We start from the raw sequence: 10,123 nt of genomic DNA, 5'->3' as shown, positions 1-10,123 counted from the left end.
TTGGGAGGCAGAGGCAGTTGGATCACCTGAGGTCAGGAGTTTGAGACCAGTCTGGCCAACACAGTGAAATCCCATCTCTACTAAAAATACAAAAAGTAGCTGGATGTGGTGGTGGGCACCTGTAATCCTAGCTACTCGGGAGGCTGAGGCAGGAGAATTACTGGAACCCAGGAGGTGGAGGTTGCAGTGAGCTGAGATAGAGCCACTGCACTCCAGCCTGGGTGACAGAGTGAGAATCCATCTCAATAAATAAATAAATAAAATTTTATAGCAGTTTTATTCATAACCAACAATGACTAGAAGCAACCAAGATGTCTTTCAACAGCTGAATGGATACATACATCATGGTACATCCATAGAATATCACACAGCAGTAAAAGGGATGGACTATTTATATATGCAAAAATATAGATGACTGTAGTCCGGGCACAGAGGCTTGCGCCTGTAATCCCAGCACTTTGGGAGGCCGAGGCAGGTGGATCATGAGGTCAAGAGTTGGAAACGAGCCTGGCCAAGATGGTGAAACCATGTCTCTATTAAAAATACAAAAATTAGCTGGGTGTGGTGGCGAGCGCCTGTATTCGCAGCTACTTGGGAAGCTGAGGCAGGAGAATCGTTTGGAACTGGAAGGCGGAGGTTGCAGTGAGTCCGGACTGTGCCATTGCACTCCAGCCTGGGAGACAGAGCAAGACCACATCTCAAAAATAAAAAATAAAAATAAAAATAAAATGGATGACTATATAAAGCCTTATGCAAAGTGAATAAAACCAGATCCAGAAGGCTATATATATATACACACACACAGATATGTGTGTATATATATATATATATATATATATTTTGGAGACAAGGTTTGCTCTGTCACCCAGGCTGGAGTGCAGTGGCGCGATTTCAGCTCACTGCAACCTCCACCTCCCGTGTTCAAGCAACTCTTGTGCCTCAGCCTCCTGAGTAGCTGGGACTATGGGTGTGAGCCACCAGGCCTGGCTAATTTTTGTATTTTTATTAGAGACAGGGTTTCACCACGTTGGCCAGGCTTGTCTCGAACTCCTGACCTCAGGTGATCCACTCACCTCGGCCTCCCAAAATGCTGGGATTACAGGCGTGAGCCACTGCGCCCAGCCAGAAGGCTATATATTATATGATTGTATGTATATGACATTGTGGAAAAGATAAAACTATAGAGACCAAAAGCACATCAGTGGTTACTAGGGACTAGGGAGGGAGGGAGGGGTTATCTACAAAAGGGCACAAGGGAATTTTTGGGGATGATGGAAATATTCTGGATACATTTGTCAAGATTCCTACATTGTGCACCTAAAAAGTATGAGTTTACTGTGCCTAGATTATAACTCAGCAAGCCTGACTATGAAGAAAATAAATGAATAAATGTAGTCTCTAAAGCAAGGGTTTTTCAAATTAGTGAGATAAAATCCATCGGTGAGTAAGTTGTGAACTCAATTTAGTGGGTTGTGACTGGCATCTTTAAAAAGTGAAATTGGCTGGCCATGGTGTAGCTCGTGCCTGTAATCCCAGCACTTTGGAAGGCCAAGATAGGAGGATTGTTTCAGCCTAGGAGTGCGAAATCAGCCTAGGCAATATGTGAGACCGCAGTCTCTACAAAAAGTAAAAAAAATTATCCAGGCATGGTGGCACACGCCTGTGGTCCCAGCTACTTGGGAGGCTGAGGTGGGAGGATTGCTTGTGCCAGGGAGGTGGAGGTTGCAGTGAGCTGAGATTGCACCACTGCACTCCAGTCTGGGCGACAGAGAGAGATTCTGCCTCAAAATAAATGCATAAATAAAGTGAAAATAGACTAATATAAGAAATACCAGTCATTGCACACAGTAAGAGGAATATTGTTAATGAAACATTTGTTTCAGTTTCATATATATGTATATATGTACTATAATAATGTGTCACAAAAAAGAAACCATCATTCGATCTGTTTTTAACATAGGGAATTTAATACAGGAAACTGGTTACACAAATGATAACGCTGAGAAGCCAAATAGGGGAAGGTGGGGCAACCAGAGATTAGCAATAGCAGAAACCACTAATCTTTTTATACTAGAGGGACAAAGAGAGGAGGCAGTGTGGCTAGATCCCAGAACTAGACTCATCTAATGACAGGAGGGCCTTTCTGGCTGGAGCTGGAGCCAGGGAGGAGACGTAGCCACTGTCAGAGATGCACCTCCGGCAGAGAAAGGCAAAGAGAATCATCCTAGCTTTTCCATTCTTCCTACTCTCCAGCGTTGTGGCAGGGCCTTGTATCAATAGGACCCAGCCAGGAATCACTTAACAACCTGAGAGCCTCAGAAACACAGCCTGTTGGATCAGCATCCCCGTGACATTGCAGCAGAACAGGAATGGATTTGACAGCAAACAGGCCAGGGGCTGCCACAGTTGTGAAGTAACATATATTTCTGATTGAGGTTTGGGTTCTAAAAGATTTAAAAGCCATTACCTGAGAAAACCTACCCTCTCAATTGTATGTAGTTCTCTCTACATATTGAAAGAATAAAATCACACTTTCGATCATTAGGGGATAGCAAATTTTGCCCTTTTTATTGTTCTGGTAGAAGGCAGTTTGAACTGAAGAAGTCAGATGGGGAGAATAATCCACTTCTGTCATTAGTGTTTTGTTTGTTTTGTTTCATTTTGTTTTGTTTTAGAGACAGGGTCTCACTCTGTTGCCCAGGCTGGAGTGCAGTGGCGTGATCACAGCTCACTGCAACCTCTTCTTGGGCTCAAGTGATGCTCCCACTTCAGCCTCTCAAGTAACTGGGACTAGAGGCACGCACCACCATTTTCAGCTAATTTTTAAGTATTTTTTGTTGAGATGGGGTCTTGCTATATTGCCCTCCCAAAGTGCTGGAATTATAGGTGTCAGTCACCATGCCCAGACCCTTTTTAGTTTTGGAGTAGTCTTACAAAGGTCTCTTAGTAAAGCAGTTAAAACTTCTAACAGATACAGGTGAAATACAGGCTAGAAACAACAGAACAGGAAAGAAGTATACAAGCAGCGAATATGTAAGCAAAGGAACCAAATGCTTCTCTCCTTGACTGTGTACAAGGAAAATCATAGCACGTGGTTAAAAATTGGCAAGCTGAGTATCAAATTGCCTCTTCTGGCAGCTATATGTGTGAGAATTCTACAAAATTGCCTGGATCCACAAGGACACCAGCGACCAAAATTCATTTACACTACCCTATTTCTGACTGGTGGCTATCTGTTCCTCTGGTTCCAAAACTCTGACCTTCAATTACTTTACATTTCTGATCCCATCCCAAGAAATGGCTCCCAAGGCTCCCTCAGCCCTTCACTACCTCCTTGATTTGAGACCAAACCTAATGCTTGATCCCTTGGGCTTGGAAACATCCTAGCACCCACTTTTGGACTTCTACCCTGTACTGACCGTGCAGGAGCAATGTACTTCAATCTGTTCATTTTCAGTCTGGTCTCCTTCAGTCATCTTTAATATAATTCTGGCAATATCATTTTAAACTCAACTGTGTAATTATCAAGAGTTATTTTTAAAGGCAATGAATATTTGTTGGGTGAATGAGTGAGTGGATGGATGGATGGATGGATGGATGAGTGAAGGCAGTGGAAGTCTCAGTTCTGCTTTTCAGCCAGGCTGAGGGGAAGTCCTGAAGCTCTTCCTGTATGTGGCTCTGCATTTGAAGACCACCAGAATGCCATTGCACTGCCATCTAGTGGTAGCATAGCCACACATAGGAAAAGAAATTGCGGAAAAACAAGCCTGAATGCGAAATGAGTGACTGTCACAGCTGTTTCTCAGATTCTGGCTGCTTATAATTGCCTCTCCTCACTTGACTATCTTTGATAGTAATACCATTTCACCTTGATTGTTTAACACATGTACAAAGAGCACCAGTAGGATTATATAAATAGATTTCACCAGCTCAGACACCATATGGTGGGATAGGTACTCACTGGTACAATGATGCCAAAGGTCTGTGTGCCTTTTGAGACAGTCAGTGAGCCCATGGTTTTCTAAAGTGTGATAACCAGCTGTTTTCAAAAGGAAGCATGATAACAATGTTATTACTTCCACACTTCAGTTTTAATTTGATGACTTCTTTTAGAGAACATGCTTTGTTTCTGGACAAATGGTAGTCTTTTCCTTTACACAATCTTTTCCTGGATAAATGCTAAATGATAAATTGGTAGAAACTCTTTATCTCAGAATGAAATTATGTAAAAACAAAATAAAATAGCTGCAAATTTTAGGCAACCAGGAGTATAAAATGAGGACTGCATGTAATAATAAAACTATTATTAATAATAAACTATATAATTAAGTTATATTGACTGAAGGGAGTTGAGATTGAGTCAGGCTGGCCTGAGAGATATGAAAACATCTCCCTGAAGGACTTTATATTTGTTTTTCTTTTTTCCCATTATCATCTTATCTTTATCTGAAAGCCTTGGCATTTCTGTTAGAACAAACACACCACAAAATGTTTTTTCTTGTAATACCACTTGGAAAGATAGCAGTGGTATGTCAGAATCAGACAAATTTTTGTGCCCCAAGACATTTTACCACCAATACTCAGGATAGTCCATGAAAAGACTCCATGTAAACCCAAATCTAGAGATCTGGCTCAGAAAAACAGCCACTGTTTTCCCCAGAAATGCTAAGTGCCTTTGGACCTTTGGCTCAAAGCACCACCTGCCCAGTGCTACCCAGGTAGACAAGCAGGCACAGAGGCCAGCAAACCGTAAGCTAGTGACTGTGGGCAGACCCTTCTCAGCCTCCTTAATCTTAAGAACAAAAAGCTCATCCGGAAAGCAAGGAACATTGATTTGGCACCATCTGGTCACGAAAAGAACTACGTCCCTCAGGCAAGCAGAGTCTCTGATCAATCCTACAAAGTACTGTCCTCTAACTCCCAAGTACCTGTGGTGACCACCTCCTTCCAAAGAGCAAAGGAAGGTTCAGTTCAGAGGACATTAAGGTTTCTTCGGCTCACATAGCAGACAAGAAATCAGACCCTTTTTACCAAGCAGGTCAGGGGCCCACAGATACCCATGGAAATCGGTATGTATTTCTGAGTCAAAAACCTCCATCCATGTCAGGGAAAATTTGAATTGACCTCAGCTATCTTTCTTCTTTAGAACTGTCTGCCTCATACTTTCTGGATGCCTACTTTGGAAAGGTGAAACTTGGCCAAGACACTAAGCTCTCTAAGCCTCAATTTGCTCACAAATAAAATGGGGATAGTGGTATCTACCTCAGAGGGTCATTGTGAGACAATACGTGGCAAGCACTGAGCCTAGCATATAGAACGAATATATAGAACACATTAAGTGAGCAGAAACTGTAGTCGTTGAGTGATTCTACACAGACAGAAATGGAAGAATAGCAGGTTCAGGAGAGGAGAAAGAAGAAACAAATACACAGTGCATGTCAACAGGATAACACATAGAGGATTTCTAAAAGCCACCTCCAAGACAAATTCAGGTCCCAGGAGGAAGAGATTCTACAACCCTGAGTTCCAAGAAGGACGAACAGATACATCAAAGGCGATGCATAATTTGGAGGCATGAAACTAAGCAGTGCCTTCACAATACTACACATCCAGAGGGACATAAATGCAGTGTCATCGGTGGACTCGGTTCCTCCTGTTAACTTCATACAAGATCAGCCCTCCATCTGCAGGTGTCATAGCTTCCTCAACAATTAGTTCCCAAGTCAAATAAAATACCAACCAAAAAATTGTAGATCTTTCATCTTTTAGGGGAATTTTTACTTGTAAATTTAGGATTCCACCATTTCTTTAAAGCAAAGTCACTAGTAGCTGAGGGTGGTGGCACACGTGGGTGGTACCAGCTACTCAGGAAGTGGAGGCGGGAGGATCACTTGAGGAGCCCAGACGTATGAGGCTGCAGTGAGCTATGATCGCACCACTCCATTCCGGCCTGGGTGACAGACCAAGACCCCATGTCTTAAAAAAAAAAAAGCAAAAAGCAAAGCCACTACAATATTATTAGTGTAAGGAGGGCATGCCTGCTTCATTACAGATGATATCACACATGTTCTTGTTTACTTATTTATTTAACTTAATTTTTTTTTTTTTTTTTTTTTTTTTTTTTTTTGAGACAGAGCCTTACCCTGTTGCCCAGGTTGGAGTGTAGTGGCACAATCTCAGCTCACTGCAACTTCCGCCTCCTGGGTTCAAGTGGTTCTCCTGCCTCAGCCTCGCACCACCATGCCTGGCTAAGTTTTGTATTTTTAGTAAAGATGGGATTTCATCGTGTTGGCCAGGCTGGTCTCAAACTCCTGAGCTCAACTGATCTGCCTGCCTCAGCCTCCCAAAGCGCTGGGATTACATGCGTGAACCCCTGCGTCTGGCCAATATCACACAAGTTCTGAGATGAAAACCAGAATGGCTTTCTTGTCTGGGTTCCTGACTGCTCCTTTGCTTTGAGTTCTTCTAGTTTCTTCTCACAGGGACTCATGAAGTAATCATCTGGTTCAATCCCTGCATTCTTCAAATTTTCCAGGATTTTTTCCAGTCTGTGCACTGATCTGGCTTCTTCAATCTTTCTTGTGCTCAGGTACAGTGAACTAGAAATCCAGGTGCTTACCACAGAGCATGTATTTCTGACATCACTAGTTCTATCCAAACGAGGAAAAAACATCACTTCTGACAACTTCTCTAGGTCTCACAGGCTCACTTGGAATCCAGTTAACTAGGATTGGAAGCCAATGGCTTCACTGGGTATCACAAAGGCCCTTAGTGGCATAAGTTCAGTATAAACTGGGGGCCAGGATCACCTCATAAAGGTGTGAGGGGAATGCCACCTTGTTCTCACCAATCACCTGGTACCTCTTTTCTTTCCGTCACTTCTAGTCTGAGGTAAGGTCAAAGGCCCAGATACTACCCAAATATCTTCAAACTTCTCTGTCAGTTCTCAACAGAACATTTCTATTCTGTTCCAACATCCAGAATTATTATAACACCCAAGGCACAATAGTAGAAAGGTAAAAGGTTTCAGCCTTTAGTTGAACATTTGTTATTTCCAGCCGGAGCCGTGTGTCCTCAGGACGACCTGCTTCCAACTTAGGCCTCGCTGAAGGCACTGAAGGTTGGAGGGATATTGGGACCAGATTTAAATATACAAGGTTTACTGTCTGCATCACCTTGTCTCTGTTCCAGTTAAAGGGAATCCAAATTGTCCCAAGAGAACCTTTGCTGCAGATTCATCCAGCTCCCTCTTTGCCACCACTGCCTCAGCACCCTGACTCCGCAAGAACTGCAGGGCTGTGAGCCTGCCTCCCATGGTGCCCACTATAGCCCTGACCATGCAGCCACTCAAAAAATGCCAGACGCCTTTGAGATGGGAAGTAATACTCTTGACAGTTATCTGACCCAAAGTACCACTTATTTGCTTTATTTATGTATTTGTTTATTTTTGAGACAGAGTTTCGCTCTGTCACCCAGGCTGGAGTGCAGTGGCACAATCTTGGCTCACTGCAACCTCTGCCTCCCAGGTTCAAGCAATTTTCCTGCCTCAACCTCCTGAGCAGCTGGGATTACAGGCACCCGCCACCACGCCTGGCTAATTTTTGTGTTTTTAGTAGAGATGGGGTTTCACCATGTTGACCAGGCTGGTTTCAAACTCCTGACCTCAGGTGATCTGCCCGCTCAGCCTCCCAAAGTGCTGGGATTACAGGTGTGAGTCACCGTGCCCAGCCACATGTTTGCTTTAAATGGAATGTCTGGAGACTGTTAAACATGTGCCTAGGCATATTTCCACATTTGAATGGGGTCCAAGAGTCTTGTGGAAAAGGAACTGAACTCTCCATGATTGGATACATCTGATGGACAGTTGTGGCGATGGGTGGAGGGAGGGACATGACCAGAGCTGGATAATGAAAGTGAAAGCCCTTAGGGGAATCCTCCTGAGTGCAGAAGTCTGGAGAGTGGGCCAGACTACATCAATCTGAGTGTTGGGAATGGTGATTCTGAGTAAAGAGTGAGGCCATTCTGGAACCACCTACAGTAACTGTGGTAGAGATGAAAGAACTGAATACATAGACCAAGAGACCCAAGTGGGGTGCTCTTCTCTAAAAACCTGGGCATGAGAAGTGGGTTATCGACAATAACACCTGTAATGTCAATAATTCTGAGCTCCCATTGCAAAGTTCTCTTCCTCAATTATTGATGAGAATCCCTTGGGTGAACTCCAAGTATCCTATAGAATCCACTACTTAGTGGGTCTTAAATAAGATCTCTTTCCAGTCTCTTTCTAAACTTCAATAAAATCTCGATTTCAGAATATAATCATTAAAAATACAATCAAATATTTGAAGAGGCCAGGAAACCAGAAGTGTAAAATAAGGAGTGTGTGTGACTTCAGGTGCTCTGACAAGCAGGTACTCCACAGGTAATATTAGAGATGCGAGAGGTAGATCATGAGAAATGCCCAGGAGGGACAAGGGGAGCAGACTGGGCAGGAAGGGCCTTCAGTTTGTGGAGCTGATCTGACACCTGTGAAAGGCGAGTGGGGAAAGAAGAAAGCTTGACTAGAAAGGCACTCAGTTCTAAGAAAGTTTCACCAGACCAGTGGGAAAACCTCAAGCCAAAGCCATCCACTACAGGAGCACCCTGAACCAGTACTCACAACCATACCCTGTCCTTCACTGGAAATCATTTATTTATGTATTTATTTATTTTTGAGACAGAGTTTCGCTCTGTCACCCAGGCTGGAGTGCAGTGGCACAATCTTGGCTCACTGCAACCTCTGCCTCCCAGGTTCAAGCAATTTTCCTGCCTCAACCTCCTGAGCAGCTGGGATTAGAGGCACCCTCCACCATGCCTGGCTAATTTTTGTGTTTTTAGTAGAGATGGGGTTTCACCATGTTGACCAGGCTGCATGGTGTTGTTGCAACCTGGAAGGGGATTGGGGAGCAGCAGCTGGGGTTACCTGCCAACTGTCTTCCCTGAATTAGGAAATCCAAGCAGTGCATTTTCATCCCCCCTCCATAGAGTCCATTCAATAATGTGCTATAATCTGTAATAAGGATACCCTGGCCACATGGAGTTGGGTTCAGCAGATCTCCCACATGCTAAGTGGCATTTCCCTTTCTGGTGCCTCTCCAGAACTTTGGAGCAAGGAGAGTATTAAATATAATCCAATCTTCTGCCTGCAGCTCTGTAGTCACTCTGCTTCATGGCCCACTAACCTTGGCCCTGTTGATCTCTGCCTTCTGCAAAAAATTACCTTTTCAGGCTGGCCGCAGTGGCTCACACTTGTAATCCCAACACTTTGGAAGGCTGAGGCAGGTGGATCACTTGTGGTCAGGAGTTCAAGACCAGCCTGACCAACATAGTGAAATCCCATCTCTACTAAAAATACAAAAAATTAGCTGGGTGTGGTGGTGCATTCTTGTAATCCCAGTCACTTGGGCGGCTGAGGGAGGAGAATTGCTTGAATTCCAGAGGCAGAGGTTGCAGTGAGCTGAGATCGTCCCATTGCACTCCAGCCTGGGCAAAAAGAGCGAAATTCCATATAGAAAAAAAAAATTACCCTTTCATTCCTTCAGGGCTGTTCTTGGCTCTGGCCACCTGCCATGGTCTAGCACCTCCTGGAAGTCCAGGATCAGCTGCCCAGGAAGCAGCTCCCCAACAAAGCATGAGCTGTGTCTGCCTCTGCCCACCTCTGGATTTCAGGTGCCTGCTTGCCCTTCCAGAAGTAATTGCTGTCTCCTTATAACAGGTAAACACTGTTTTCAGTATCTTAGTGTCCTTCCAGTATATAAATGGCATACAATCGATATTTACCTGTTTTCTTTCTTTTTCTAGACAAATAATAGTGACAATACATACTGTTCTGCACCTTTTTTTTTATCTAACTACAAATCTTGGCAATATTTCTACCATTTCATAAAGTGCCTTGTTTTTATGTTTGAATAAGACTGTTTGTATAGATGTGCTATGATGCTTTATTCAAGCAGGCCCCTCTTGATGGACTCCTACAAATTAAAAGGTGTTACAAATCTGTGACTATCACAAACAATCCTATAATGAACTCTCTTGCATCTTTCTTTCTTTCTTTCTTTCTTTCTTTCTTTCTTTCTTTCTTTCT

The 10,123-nt window shown here is 43.6% G+C and overlaps 1 pseudogene; it reads right to left on the bottom strand.

The window, feature by feature from the left end:
- Positions 1-3,404: 3,404 nt before the first annotated feature.
- LOC111539626 overlaps positions 3,405-10,123 on the bottom strand; it is a 39,313-nt pseudogene continuing 32,594 nt past the window's right edge.

The sequence above is a fragment of the Piliocolobus tephrosceles genome, chromosome 18, assembly GCF_002776525.5.
Source record: "Piliocolobus tephrosceles isolate RC106 chromosome 18, ASM277652v3, whole genome shotgun sequence".
Lineage (NCBI taxonomy): Eukaryota > Metazoa > Chordata > Mammalia > Primates > Cercopithecidae > Piliocolobus > Piliocolobus tephrosceles.
The sequence above is the reverse complement of the archived record's forward strand: the minus strand, read 5'-3'. Positions and strand labels throughout refer to the sequence as shown.